General features: G+C 35.6%; 1 protein-coding gene across 1 annotated transcript in view; it reads right to left on the bottom strand.

Moving 5' to 3' along the window:
• Positions 1–13,152, bottom strand: part of KIF25 (kinesin family member 25) — a 109,000-nt gene that overhangs the window by 40,123 nt on the left and 55,725 nt on the right. The gene's annotated exons all lie outside the window — the stretch shown is intronic.

Here is a 13,152-nt window from a genome sequence, read left to right as displayed (position 1 = left end):
GCACTTATCTCCCAGAATTGTTGTGAGAATAAATAAGATAATATTCATAAAAGCATATTGCAAACCCTAAGGAACTTGCTGTTAATATTGTTATCAATGAAGATTCCTTCAACCATCAGAGCCAAATGGAATTCAGGATTATAAACTTAGAGTTAGAAAGTAGCTTAGAAACTATTGAGCCCAATTCCCTCGTTTTACAGATAGGGAAACTGAAACTAGGTAGCCCAGAATTCAAGTTGAATCTTTATGATTCTATTTCTATCACTTTATCTACTGTACCCCTTAGTTGCCTCTGACATCTCTCAAATCTCTTTTTTTCCAACATTCTTTCATCTACCTCAGAGCCAACTTTCCTTTGGCATTATGTCTCCTATATTAATGTTAATTGCATTCCTCAATATTAAGTATCGTGCTTTCCCCCCTGATTCATTGATAAACTTTTTTTTTTTAGAAATAAAATGCTGAAAGTTAGAATTTTCTTTCTGAAGAGAAATCAAATATTTTGACATTTATTAGATCCATAAAAAGTTGCTAAAAAAAATAAACAGTGTTTTGAGTTCATAAGAACCATATGCTCCAGTGTTTATAAAAATGAGTTGTGACTAAATGCTGAAAAAACATTGCCCCGAAGCAGCATTCTTATGCTCATTTTAATTTTAACTGCTTCCTTTCTGAGAAGGAATACATGGGACTAAGGCATCACTGGGATCTTTAAGTAGGTGATCCACATATACTGGTACTTCCTTTTTTATTCACTCAATGTCCTTCTGTTTCTCTTGTTCCTCTATTTATGAGCCTCATTTATATTTCAGAACCTATTGGTTGATACACAGAACAAAAGTGTGCTTGCCCTAGATAAATGGTAGTCTTGGCTCTGGAACTGCTGCGTCTCATCTTCTTCACAAGGAAAGGTAGAGGAGAAGGAGGAGGAAGAGTAGCAGTACTGGTAGTAGTAGTGTGTGAGAGAGACAGAGAGAGACAAAGAAACAGAGACAGAGAGAGACAGTGAGACTAAAGAAGAGAGAGCAAGAGAGTAGAAATAGAGACAGAGAGACAAGAGAAAGAGACAGAGACAAAGACAGAAAGAAAGAGAATGTACTCTAGTTAATGATGGAAGGCATAAGGGGCTAAGTCTTAAAAGGAACTTTCTCAATAGTTGACAGAACCAGGAACCCTCCTACCTATCTAGGTCTATATCTAGCTACCAATAACGTAATAAAGCTTGCTAAATAAGGCAACCTATAGATAAGTAGAAACAAAAAATGGCTAATTGAACTAATTACTGGTTCAAAAAAGGGACACTTTTTTTCTGGGAATTCTTATCTCTATCAAACTCCTACATTAAAATGTTATAGTAGGGGCAGCTAGATGGCTCAGTGAATAGATCCTCAGCTCTGAAGTCAGGAGGACATGAGTTCAAATCTGACCTCAGACACTTAACACTTCCTAGCTGTATGACTCTGGGCAAGTCACTTAACCCCAATTGCCTCAGGAAAAAAAAAATGGTACCTTTATGGTTATGGTAGCTTGATAATAAGCACACAATAGATTGCAGCTCCATAACTTTTTGACTACTCCTAATGTGACTTAAGAAAAGAGCTAATTTTTTGTAAGCTATAGACCCTAAATACTCCCTACTCAGAATTAATTTATGTGCGTAATAGGATATATTATGATTATGAAGGAAACTATGATTATATTATGATTGTGAAGGAAACCAAATTCAGTCATTTATTAGGCTAAATATTTATTGAACTAGAGCATTTGTTAAATGCCTACTATGTATGAGATTCTGTGTTAAACATTGGGGATTCAAAGAAAGCAAAAGACAATCCTTTCCTTCAAGGAACTCATACTCTAATGGGAAAGAATGAAATAAATACATTGAAATAAAAATCTGATCTGATCTTTTCCTATCTTAAGTTCATGGGCCTCTTGAAATGCATTCCTTAGGGATCCATGGACTGGACATTAAGAGCTCCTGCTCTAAGAGCTGTCTCCTAAGTAGACTGGGGGAAATCCAGGAAAACAGATGCTCTAAATAACTGAGCGTGGTCAGAAGTTGATTAGTATTCCACCAGAGTCAATCATTAACTTCTGTAAGAATTTTTCTATATAGTCCTCAAGATTATCTAGAATTCTAAAATCAGACAAAGTATAAAACCTCAAAATGGTTTGGGATTAGATTGACTTCCTTAGAATTTGCTAAGATTTCTGCCCCCTCCATCCCTCCACTCTAGGTTAGCAGATGAGTTAAATCAATATTATGCTGTATCCTGACTGTTGTTGACCCAATTTAGGAGGTACAGTCTGATGTCTCTGATACATGTCAATATTAATAAATTGTTATCTTGCTCTATGGAAAATGTTGCCTCAGTTTATTTGTGTTATTTTACTTACCACACTGATATTATCACTTACTAGCTTTGTGACCTTTAATGGTATGAACCTGAGCATTTAACCTCTCTTGCCCTCAGTTTCTTTCTTTCTTTCTTTCTTTTTTTTTTTTTGATAAAAACTTTTATTTTCAAAACATACGCATAGATAATTTTCAACATTCACCTTTGTAAAACCTTGTGTTCCAGATGTTTTTCCTTCCCTTTCTCCTACCTCCTCCCCTAGACAGCAAGTAATCCTCTATGTTAAATATGTGCAATTCTTCTATACATATTTCCACTTTTATCATGCTGCACAAGAAAAATCAGATCAAAAAGAGAAAAAAAAATGAGAAAGAAACAAATGCAAGCAAAAAAACAATAAAAAAGGTGAAAATAGTATGTTGTGATTCACACTATCTCCACAGTCCTCTCTCTGGGTGCAAATGGCTCTCTTCATCACAAAATCATTGCAACTATCCTGAAGCATCTCATTACTGAAAAGAGCCATGTCTGTCAGAATTGAGTATCCTATAATCTTATTGTTGCTATGTGCAATGTTTTCTTGGTTCTACTCACTTCCCATAGCATGAGTTCATGTAAGTCTCCCCAGGCCTCTCTGAAATCATCCTGCTGATCATTTCTTATATAACAATAATATTCCATAATATTCATATACCATAACTTAATTCAGCCATTCTCCAATTGATGGGCATCCATTCAATTTCCAGTTTCTTGTCACTACAAAGAGGGTTGCACAAACATTTTTGCACATACAAGTCCTTTTCCCTTCTTTAAGATCTCTTTGGGATATAAGCCCAGTAGAAATACTGCTGGACCAAGGATATGCACAGTTTGATATCCCTTTAGGCACAGTTCCAAATTCTCTCCAGAATGGTTGGATCTCTTCACAGTTCTATCAACAATGTATCAGTGTCCCAGTTTTCCCACATCCTCCCCAACATTCATCATTATCTTTTCCTGTCATCTTAGCCAACTTGAGAGGTGTGTAGTGATACCTCAGAGTTGTCTTAATTTTCATTTCTCTGATCAATAATGATTTAGAGCATTTTTTATATGACTATAAATGGTTTTAATTTTTTCATCTGAATATTGTCAATTGCCCTCAGTTTCATATGTGAAATGAAGACTGGATTAAATTGTCACCAATATTCCTTTTGGAACAAAAATGCTAGGGTTCTATAATTTGTCTTTTAATATTTAACAATAACAACATGTGTTACCTATTTCACAGGACCATTACTAAGAAAGTATTTTGCAAATCCTAAAACAGTCTATAGATGGGAACTCTTGTTACTAGTAATTTGTAGGGATGCCTTTTGGTGCTATTTAAATTTTCTAAACAATGATCACATCTAGTTTTTTCTAAGACTATATCATTCTTTTTAAAACTATTTTATTTTTCGTTTTCCACTAAACAAATTTTTTTTCCCTTTCCATCCCACTCCTATCTCCCCACTGAAAAAGAAAAATGAAAAACAAAATCTTGTAATAAATATGTGCAGCCAAGCAAAATAAATTTCCCCATTGGCTTAGTTCCAAAAATGTCTAATATTGTGGCTTGAATCTATCACTTCTATATCAGGAAATGGATAGCCTACTTCATCATTGCTTCTCTGGGATTGTGGATGGTCATTGCATTAATTAGAGTCTTTCAAAGTATGCTCCTGCTGTTCACTTATTCTTTTTCTTACATTTTTTTTTTGTCTCTTGTGGTTTTTTCTCTTTTGTTCTGATTTTTTTTCTTAACAGCATTGATAAAGAAATGTGAATTTAAAAAAATTAATGTACATGTATAACCAGAAAAAAAAAATTAAAGCAATTAGTAGAATGGAGGGGGGGAGAATAAAATAAAATAAAAAAGCTCCTGCTTCTCACTTTGCTCAGTATCAGTTCAGGTCCCAGCTTTCTCTGAAATTTTGTCATTTCTTATGGCATAATAATGTTCTAATAAATGCATATGCTAAAATTTGCTTAGTCACCCCACAACTGATGACTGCCCCTTTAGTTTCTAGTTCTTTACCATGACAAAAGTATTTTTCATAAATGTTTGTACATATAGATCCTTTTCCTCTTTCTTTGATACCTTTAGAACTACTGGCCTAAATAGTGATATTGCTGAGTAAAAGTACATACACAGTTTATTAACTCTGGAGGCTGAATAAAATTAAACTTCACAAAGCTATGAGAAAGTAATATTGGAAGAAGATCCAAAGACTCCTTTTAGAACCGTTTTATAAGGGGGGGGGTGGGGGGGGAAGAGAATTATTTCTATCCAACCCCAGCCCTCTAATATATAAACTCTGAAAATAGGTACACTACTAGGGACAAAAGACAGACCATCTAATATCTGTAGAATAACAAGCTTTAAGAAAAAAAAAAAATTAAAGAACAAAGCTCTTGCATAAGTACTGTCTCCTAGAAATGTCTGGAAAACATGGAGCTCTATTTGGGAAACAGGCAGCATTCATTAGAGTTTATGAATAGTAAAAGCTATTCTGAAGGACTGGCTTGTTCATTTTGCTGTTCTGTAAGTGTAGTGTTGGAAGTTCGGCAAAGATTTTATGTAAGTACTTCTAAACCACCTGGCTCTGAAAGGAATTGGCTAAATAGGCCAAACAACCAACAAAAGAGCATTGTTCAGCTGGTTGCACAAGGGGAAAAAAAACATGGATTGATTGAGTCGAGCCTTAAGATCTGTGGACTACATTTTGAGATAGTTAGTTGACATCAATAAGTGATTGAAAATGAGGTGATGGATAACATTCACTTAAAGTGATTTTGACTGATAGATTTAACATAATCAAATCTATAATGAATACACTGAGGAAAAAAATGCTCTGATAAAGTTCAATAAAATGAAGCTAGATCATGCTGGAATTCATTCATTTGTTCTTTCTTTTTCCACTGGCTTCTTGAGTAATTTTTTTCTTTTTTTTGCTGAGGCAATTGGGGTTAAGTGACTTGCCCAGGGTCACACAGGTAGGAAGTGTTAAGTGTCTGAGGCCAGATTTGAACTCAGATTCTCCTGAATTCAGGGCTGGTGCTCTATCCTCTGTGCCACCTAGCTGCCCCCCTTCATTGTTTTTTATAGAACAGTATTCCATTTCTTTCACATAGCATAACTAGTGATATATATTACCATTCTCCAATTGATGGGCATCTACTAATTTTCCAATTTTTTGCCATCACAAAAAGAATTGCTACCAACATTTCTGCACATGTGGGTCCTTTTTCCTTTTTTATGATTTCTTTGGGACACAGACCCAGTAGAGACACTGCTGGATCAAAGAGTGTGCACAATTTGATAGCCCTTTGGGCACAGTTTCAAATTACTCTCCAGAATGGTTGGATAATTTCACAACTCCACCAGCAATGTGTTAGGATCTCAGTTTTCCCACATCCCCTCCAACATTTATCATTATCTTTTCCTGTCACCTAAGTCAATCTGAGAGATGTGAGGTGGTACCTCAGAGTTGTTTTAGTTTTCATTTCTCTAATCAATAGTGAATTAGTGCATTTTTTTTCATATGATTATAGATGGCTTTAATTTCTTCATCTGGAAATTGTTCATATGCTTTAACCATTTATCAACTGGAGAATGACTTATATTCTTATAAATCTTATACTGTTATTTATATATTTTAGGAATGAGGTCTTTATCAGAAATACTGACTATAAAATTTTTTTCTTTTCTTTCTGCTTTCTTCTAATCTTGGCTGCATTTGTTTTGTTTGTGCAAAACTTTTTAAGTTTAATGTAATCAAAGCTGTCCACTTTTCATTTCATAATGTTTTCTAGTTCTTTTTTGGCCATAAATTCCTTTCTTCTTCAAATATCTGCCAGGTAGACCATCCCTTACTCTTCTTGTATCACCCTTTATGTCTAAATCATGTACTGATTTTCACCTTATTTTAGTATGGGGTGTGAGATTTAGGTCTCTATCAAGTTTCTGCCATATTATTTTCCAATTTTCCCAGCAATTTTTCAGCAATCATTTCTTAAGGACCAAGTATGTGCCAGGCACTGGGAAGACAAATGCAATGAATGAAATGATCCTTACTCTCAAGGAACTTACAGGAGTCATTATGAGGCTCAGTAGATAGAGTGCTGAACATGGAATCAGGAAGACCCGAGTTAAAAAAACAGGCTCAGAAACTTTTCAGCTGTGTGATCTTTGGGCAAATCATTTGACTTTAATTTCCTCATCTAGAAAATGGGGATCATAATAGAAGTTACCTCATAGGATTGTTTTGAAGATCAAATGAGATAATAATTGTAAAAATATTTTGCACAGTGTCTAGCACATAGTAAGTTCTATATAAATGTTAGTTATTATATTGAAGCAGAAAACAAATGTGTGTGTGTACTTATAAAGAGCATACATATAAGATAATTAGTGAAGATACTAGCAATTGGGAGGAACAGAAAAGGCTTCATATGTAAGGTCATGCCTGAGCTATGTATTAAAGGAAGAGAAGAACTCCATGAGATGGAAATAAGGAAGGAGTACATTTCAAGCATGGGGAAGACAGTGCAAAATCATGGGGATTGTAAGAAACAAAGAAAAGGCCAGTTTGACTGGCTTTCAGAGACAAGAGAGAGAGAGTAATTTACAATGAGACTGGAAAATCACTCTGGCAGGTCTGTGGAGTAAGCAGAAACCAATTATGAAGCTGTTGAAGTAATCTAGGTGAGAGGTGATGGACCTGGAGTAGAATGGACCATAAAGAAAGAGTCAGAGGCAAAAAAAAAAAAAAAAAAAAAAAAAAATTATGTTATCAAAGTAAAAGTGGCAAGATTTGTCAACTAATTTGATATATGGGAGGTGAGACAGAGGAGTCAAGTCTAAAGTCAAAGTTATGAATGATGGAGACTGAATGAAGAAAAAGAAAGAAATGGAAGAGAATTAGATTGGAGAGAAAAAAAGAGTTTTTGGAGTTGAAATGTCTCTAAGTTTAAGATGTCTCCAAAACATCCATTTTGAGATGTCCAATAGATATTTGATGATGTGGGCTTAAAGCCTGGTGAGAGACTGATGCTGGATATATATAGAGGTGATAATTAAAGCCATAAGAACCAATGAGGTCACCAAGAGAGAAGAATAAGGTATCCAGAACAGATCCCTGGCATACATCCTTTGTTGGGAAGTGTGATCTAGATGACAAATTAGCAAAGGAAACTGAGAAGGATCATTCACTGAGGAAGAGAATCAAGAACAAGAATAATATACCAAAAAACCTAGACAGAAGAGAGTGTCTTGGAGGACATATGTTAAATGCAACAGCTAGGTTGAAAAGATTGAGGACTGAGAAAAGCTGATGTATTGATCGAGAGATTACTACAAACTTTGGAAAAAGAAGTTTCAATAGAGTAAGAAATTCAGGAAAAGGGAATGAGTGAATAGAAAAGAAATAATGTTTTCTAGAATTTTGCTAAGAAAGGGAGAATATAAGATGATAACAGAATATAGAAGGTAGTAATGTATAGGGAATAGTACAACAGTACTATTATGGTGAGAGGGGGAATCCATAAATATTTGACATGATGGTACTATACCAAGAGAGGTTAGAGACTCTTTGCCTAGACTTCATTATTCTGGGTCTCCTGCTACTATTATATTTTTCCCCTTCTTCCTACTTCTAATATTCAAGCATTACCAAATTGTCCCAATTTTTTCTGTTCTCTACATGCTCTCCTCTGACAATCTCATTTAGCCCTGATGACTTGAATTATAAATTTTATAAAAATAACTATAAACATTTATTTTTAGCCTCATTTTCCTCAACTAACACATTTTTATCTCACTTGAATCTTCCACCAGTAGCTCAAACTTATGTCCAAAATTAAAATTAAAAAGGTTTTTAACTTGGCTTTTCTCAGCAATACAGTGATCTAATTCCAAAAGACTCATGATGGAAAATTTTATCCATTTGCAGAGAAAGAACTATGGAGTCTGAATACAGATTGAAGCATACTATTTTCACTCCCCACCCCTCCCACCTTCTTCATGGTTTTTCTCTTTTGTTCTGATTCTTCTTTCATAACATGACTAATGTGTAAATATGTTTAATGTGATTGTACATGCATAACCTATATTGCTTGCCATATTAGGGAGGGGAAAGGAAGGAGGAAAAAATTCAGAATGCAAAATGTTATAAAAATGAATGTTGAAAATTATCTTTACACATAACTGGGAAATGAAATAATAATGAGTGGGGGGAAATTTTTAAAAATTTATTTGGTTGAAAGACCATGAACTGGTTGGGTTGATGGGATCTCTGGTTGCAGGTGTGTAAGCACTCTCAACACTGATTGAATCTCCTTGAGAGCAGAATGTCGGTCACATCCAACCTCCGATACTTCCTCACCCCAGTCTGCCTCTCCTGACTTCTCTATTTTGGATAATGGCACTGGCAGTCTCCCAGTCACCAAGAGTTAAAATCTTGGAATCTTATGACTTCCTGACTCCACCCAAGTATTTGAGTTTGTCCCCATTTTCTACATTCCCAAGTGATCACACCTTCAGTTCCCCAGACCTGGAATTCAGCTCCTTCTTAGCTCTTGCTCACAGAATCCTTACTTTCTGTAAGAGACAGCTAAAGCATGATCTTCCTGACTTTCCCTGATCTCCTTTAGCTATCAGTACCTTCATTCCTCACTATCCACTTTGAATTCTGCATATACTGATACATGGGCTTGTTGTCTTATGGATAGAATGTAAAGTCACTGAGAGGAGAGAGTGTTTTGCCTAAAACAGCTTAATGCAAGAACATTTTTGTTGTTGTTCAGTCATTTTTAGTAGTGTCCAACTCTTTATAACTCCATTTGGGGTTTTCTCAGCAAACAACTATAGTGGTTTGCCATTTCTTTCTCCACCGTTATTTAACAGATAAGTGGTTCCAGGATTACAAGAGTAAGTAACTTGCACAGTTACAATAATTTGAATTCAGGAAAAGGAGTCTTCCTGACTCTAGACCCAGCTCTCTCTACTGTACTACCTCGCTGTCAGGCACATAGTAAATATTTAATATATGCTTATTGATTGATTGATAGACATTACCCCCAGTCTTCTCACTAATCTCCTTATCTCTGATATGATTTCATACTCCACTACCAGATTAATCTTTCTAAAGTTCAGTCCTCCTGACATTTCTCACTTCAATGGCTTCACAAAGTTTGCCAAATGACAGGTGAATTCTTTGGGATGTCATTCATAGCATCACAGAAGGTCAGTGTTGAATGGATGCCTGGAAGTCAACTGGTTCAACATATACCCTCCCAAAGAGAAGGAGTGATCAAGTGATTATTTTGTCTTTGCTTGAAGATCTTTATTAAGGGAGTATACATTACCTTCAAAGGCAGCTCTTTCTACTTCTGCATAACTCTAAATGTTAAGAACTTTTTTTCTTTCCTTCTTTCTTTCTCTCTTTCTTTTTCTCTTTCTTTCTTTTTCTCTCTCTCTTTGTCTTTCTTTCTCTTTCTTCCTCCTACCCTTTCTCTCTCCCTCCCTCCCTTTCTCTTTCTTTCTCCCTCCTTCTCTCTCTGTTTTCTTTCTTTCTTTCTTTATCTTATTTCACTAATGAAGGGAGTCCCTGGTTAGGAAAATATTACCAACATATGCCAGTAATTATTTTGCCACTGAATGAAATAAGGTGAGATCTTTCAAGACAGTTGTGAAAATCAAGTAAGGCTTCATTTATTTCAAAGTTTGAGTAGGCCTGAAGGTCTTTAAGTATTAAGTCAAGGGCATACTTAAAGTCTCCTCCCTGCTATCTTCTTAAGGACTTACTTAAAGTCTCCTCCCTGCTATCCCCTCCCTGTTATCCCCCTAAGGGCATACTTAAGCCCCCCTCTTGTTATCCTCCCTATTTCTGCCAAATATGGGCAACTTATACTTATTGGTCAAGTTCAATTTCTTGGGCAGTTCCCGTGTTTAGAATGTAAGATCCTCAGCCAATAAGGATGAGGGTCAGTGGTGGGAGGGGGAATTTGCTTAGGGATTAAAAGCGTCCACCCTGCCCCCTACAGTGCCTCCTCCCTTTGATTGTCTGTTTGATGGGTGGGACACCCATTCTCAAAAAACTATAATAAACTTTGCTTTGCTTCTAGAGACCTATCCAGTTGTTTGATGAATGGTTTCTGACCCACACACCACTATGTTTTTGAAAGTTGATAGGCTAAGTGATTTGCCCTACTGTCATACAATTATACAATTAATAAGAGTTGAAGATATTTGAATATTGAAGAACTTTCTTTTCTGAGCTAAGTACTCTGGGATATCACTTCAATTTGTCTTTTTGCTTGTGAACGTGTTGAGGTGTGAGAATTGAGGGTTGATGGGGCAGCCTCAAACAATTAATACTTCCTGGCTGTGTGACCCCGGGCAAATCACTTAACCCCAATTGCCTCAGGAAAAAAAAATTAAAAAGAGAAGCAAATCAAGAGTTGAGTGATTCCCCTAAGAGCAGGTTTTGCAAAAAAAAAAAAAAAAAAAAAAAAAATTCGCAAACCCCAATGAATACAGACTGGAGGTTCTTGGCAAGAATGGGTTTATTTACACTAAGAAGACAACTTTCTTAGCAGGCAAGATCCTGCTAGGACTATTGCAAAGATGGGTTTACACTGAGAAAAAAATATCTTCATCAGTGGGTGAAAATCCTGTTAGGACTTTTGCAAAGATTTACACTGAGGAAGACCCAACATGCTAAGTCCAGAAGGGCATTAGCAAAGATTCAGGGTTCAGAGTGGTTTTAGCCTTCTAAGGTTGAGGCTAAGGAAATTAAGGGCTAATTTTTCTATTCAATTGAGGGCAGTGATTATGCCCCAGGTCAAGATCTCCAATTAAATGAGATTACTTATCTGCAAGTTTCCCTTATGGATGGGCTCTTCCCAGAGGCTGGGAGGGTTTGAGAGTCAGGAGCACCCTTCCCCCAAAGATTCCTTTCTGACTCTTTCCCCCAAAGATTAAAGGGGGCACAGTTTATATCAGTTCCCCCCCAACAAAGATTAAAGGGGAGACAGTTTATATGAAATCCACAGTTATATATGTTCTGTCCTTGGGAGCCCCACAGAACAAGTCTAATCTATTTTATAATAATACTTCAAATACAGTGAAACAGAAATCTATTACATCCCCCTGAATCTTCTCTTATTCAAACTAATTGGAAACTGAGATTCCCAGATTCCTTCAATTCAATTGATCCTCAAATGACTCTTTACCAATTTAGTTGACCACTTCTAGACACTCCCCGGTTTATCAATATCCTTCCTATATATGATACCCAGATATGATTTGGTCAAAGCAGAGTAACTGCAGAACATCATATCCTCATCCCTGATAATTGTATCTTTGTTCATTTAGCCCTAGAGCAAATGAGCTTTTTGGCTTCCCTACCATATTATTGACTCACATTGGAGTCTGGAATATGTCAAAACACACAGATCTTTTTCAGATAAACTGCTATGTGACTATGATATCCTGTCTAAATATGCCTCCCTTACCCTGTACTCATGGCATTAGGATTTTGAACTCCATTTAAGATTTTACATGTTTCCTATTAAGTTTCAGTCTTATTGGATATGTTCTATCTGATTAAAATCTTTTTGGATCCTAATTCTGTCACCCAGCATGTAATTTATCCCTCCCAGATTTGGATCAACTGCAAAATGACACAAGTCATTGGTTGCAAAGTTAAAAAATACAAGCCAATCATAGATTTCTGGAATTCCCCACTATGATTTATTATATTTTTATTTAATAACTAGTTCTCCCCACTTTTTTGAAAGTATGCTGGATACATTTTTAAGCTTAATTTACATTATTAATATTTCCTCCATTATTTTCTAAATTCTAGATAATCAACAAAACAATAAATCAGACTCTGATTTGACACATTTGCCAATTGACTCTTCTAAGAGTGGTTTGAGCTGACTCCAACAAATACTGCTGAAACAATTTTATCTGTTTATCTGAAATTATTAAAGTTTGCCAAGTTCTTTATATATGTCATCTTACCTGAATTTCATATTAACTCTATAAGAAGGTATTCCTGGTATTATTATTTCCATTTCATAGTTCAAAAGAACTGAAGCTGAGACAAGTTAAGTGATTTAACTAATAAGTAACACAGCTAATAAATATAAGAGGCAAGATTAGTGCTAATAAATGAGAGAAATAATTATTAATAACTAATGATTTGGGAATATTCAGAGTTCTTTCATTTTTCTTAATCTTTATTTCAAGATGTCAGTATCTGAAGGTTGAACTAACCTCCTTTATCCAACTCCACCCCATCTTACAAATAATATCTAGGCTGAGGTGAATTCCATTCAATCAAGCTTGGATGGAAACAGATTCTTTTGTCTAAATTGGGTGGAGAATTTTTTATCTGAATCTCTTTATCTAAATTGCCTAAAGCTGGGGGTGGTCTGGATATATAGTCTCTATCCAAGGGTGACATGATACCATGCTTAGCTCCTCATTGTAATATTCATTCTTTCACTAATTGTTCACCAATGGGAATTAATTGCCATCCTGGGGAATTCCAAAAGAACATGTAAACTATGAGCCTGCTGCCATGATTGTCTTCCTCTAAGAGAGAGATCTCAGATCTCCAAATGACTGTCCATTTATTAAAATGCTTGCATTATTAGTAAAATGATTAAATTCCCCAGAATCAATGTCTCAACTTTTTAAATTACCACATGTTTTTCAAAGGCAAGTAGAGAGTACTCTCTAATACTCTACTATACT

The sequence above is a fragment of the Antechinus flavipes genome, chromosome 4 (genome assembly GCF_016432865.1).
Source record: "Antechinus flavipes isolate AdamAnt ecotype Samford, QLD, Australia chromosome 4, AdamAnt_v2, whole genome shotgun sequence".
In the NCBI taxonomy this organism is placed as follows: Eukaryota; Metazoa; Chordata; class Mammalia; order Dasyuromorphia; family Dasyuridae; genus Antechinus; species Antechinus flavipes.
This window is presented reverse-complemented; position numbering and strand designations above follow the sequence as displayed.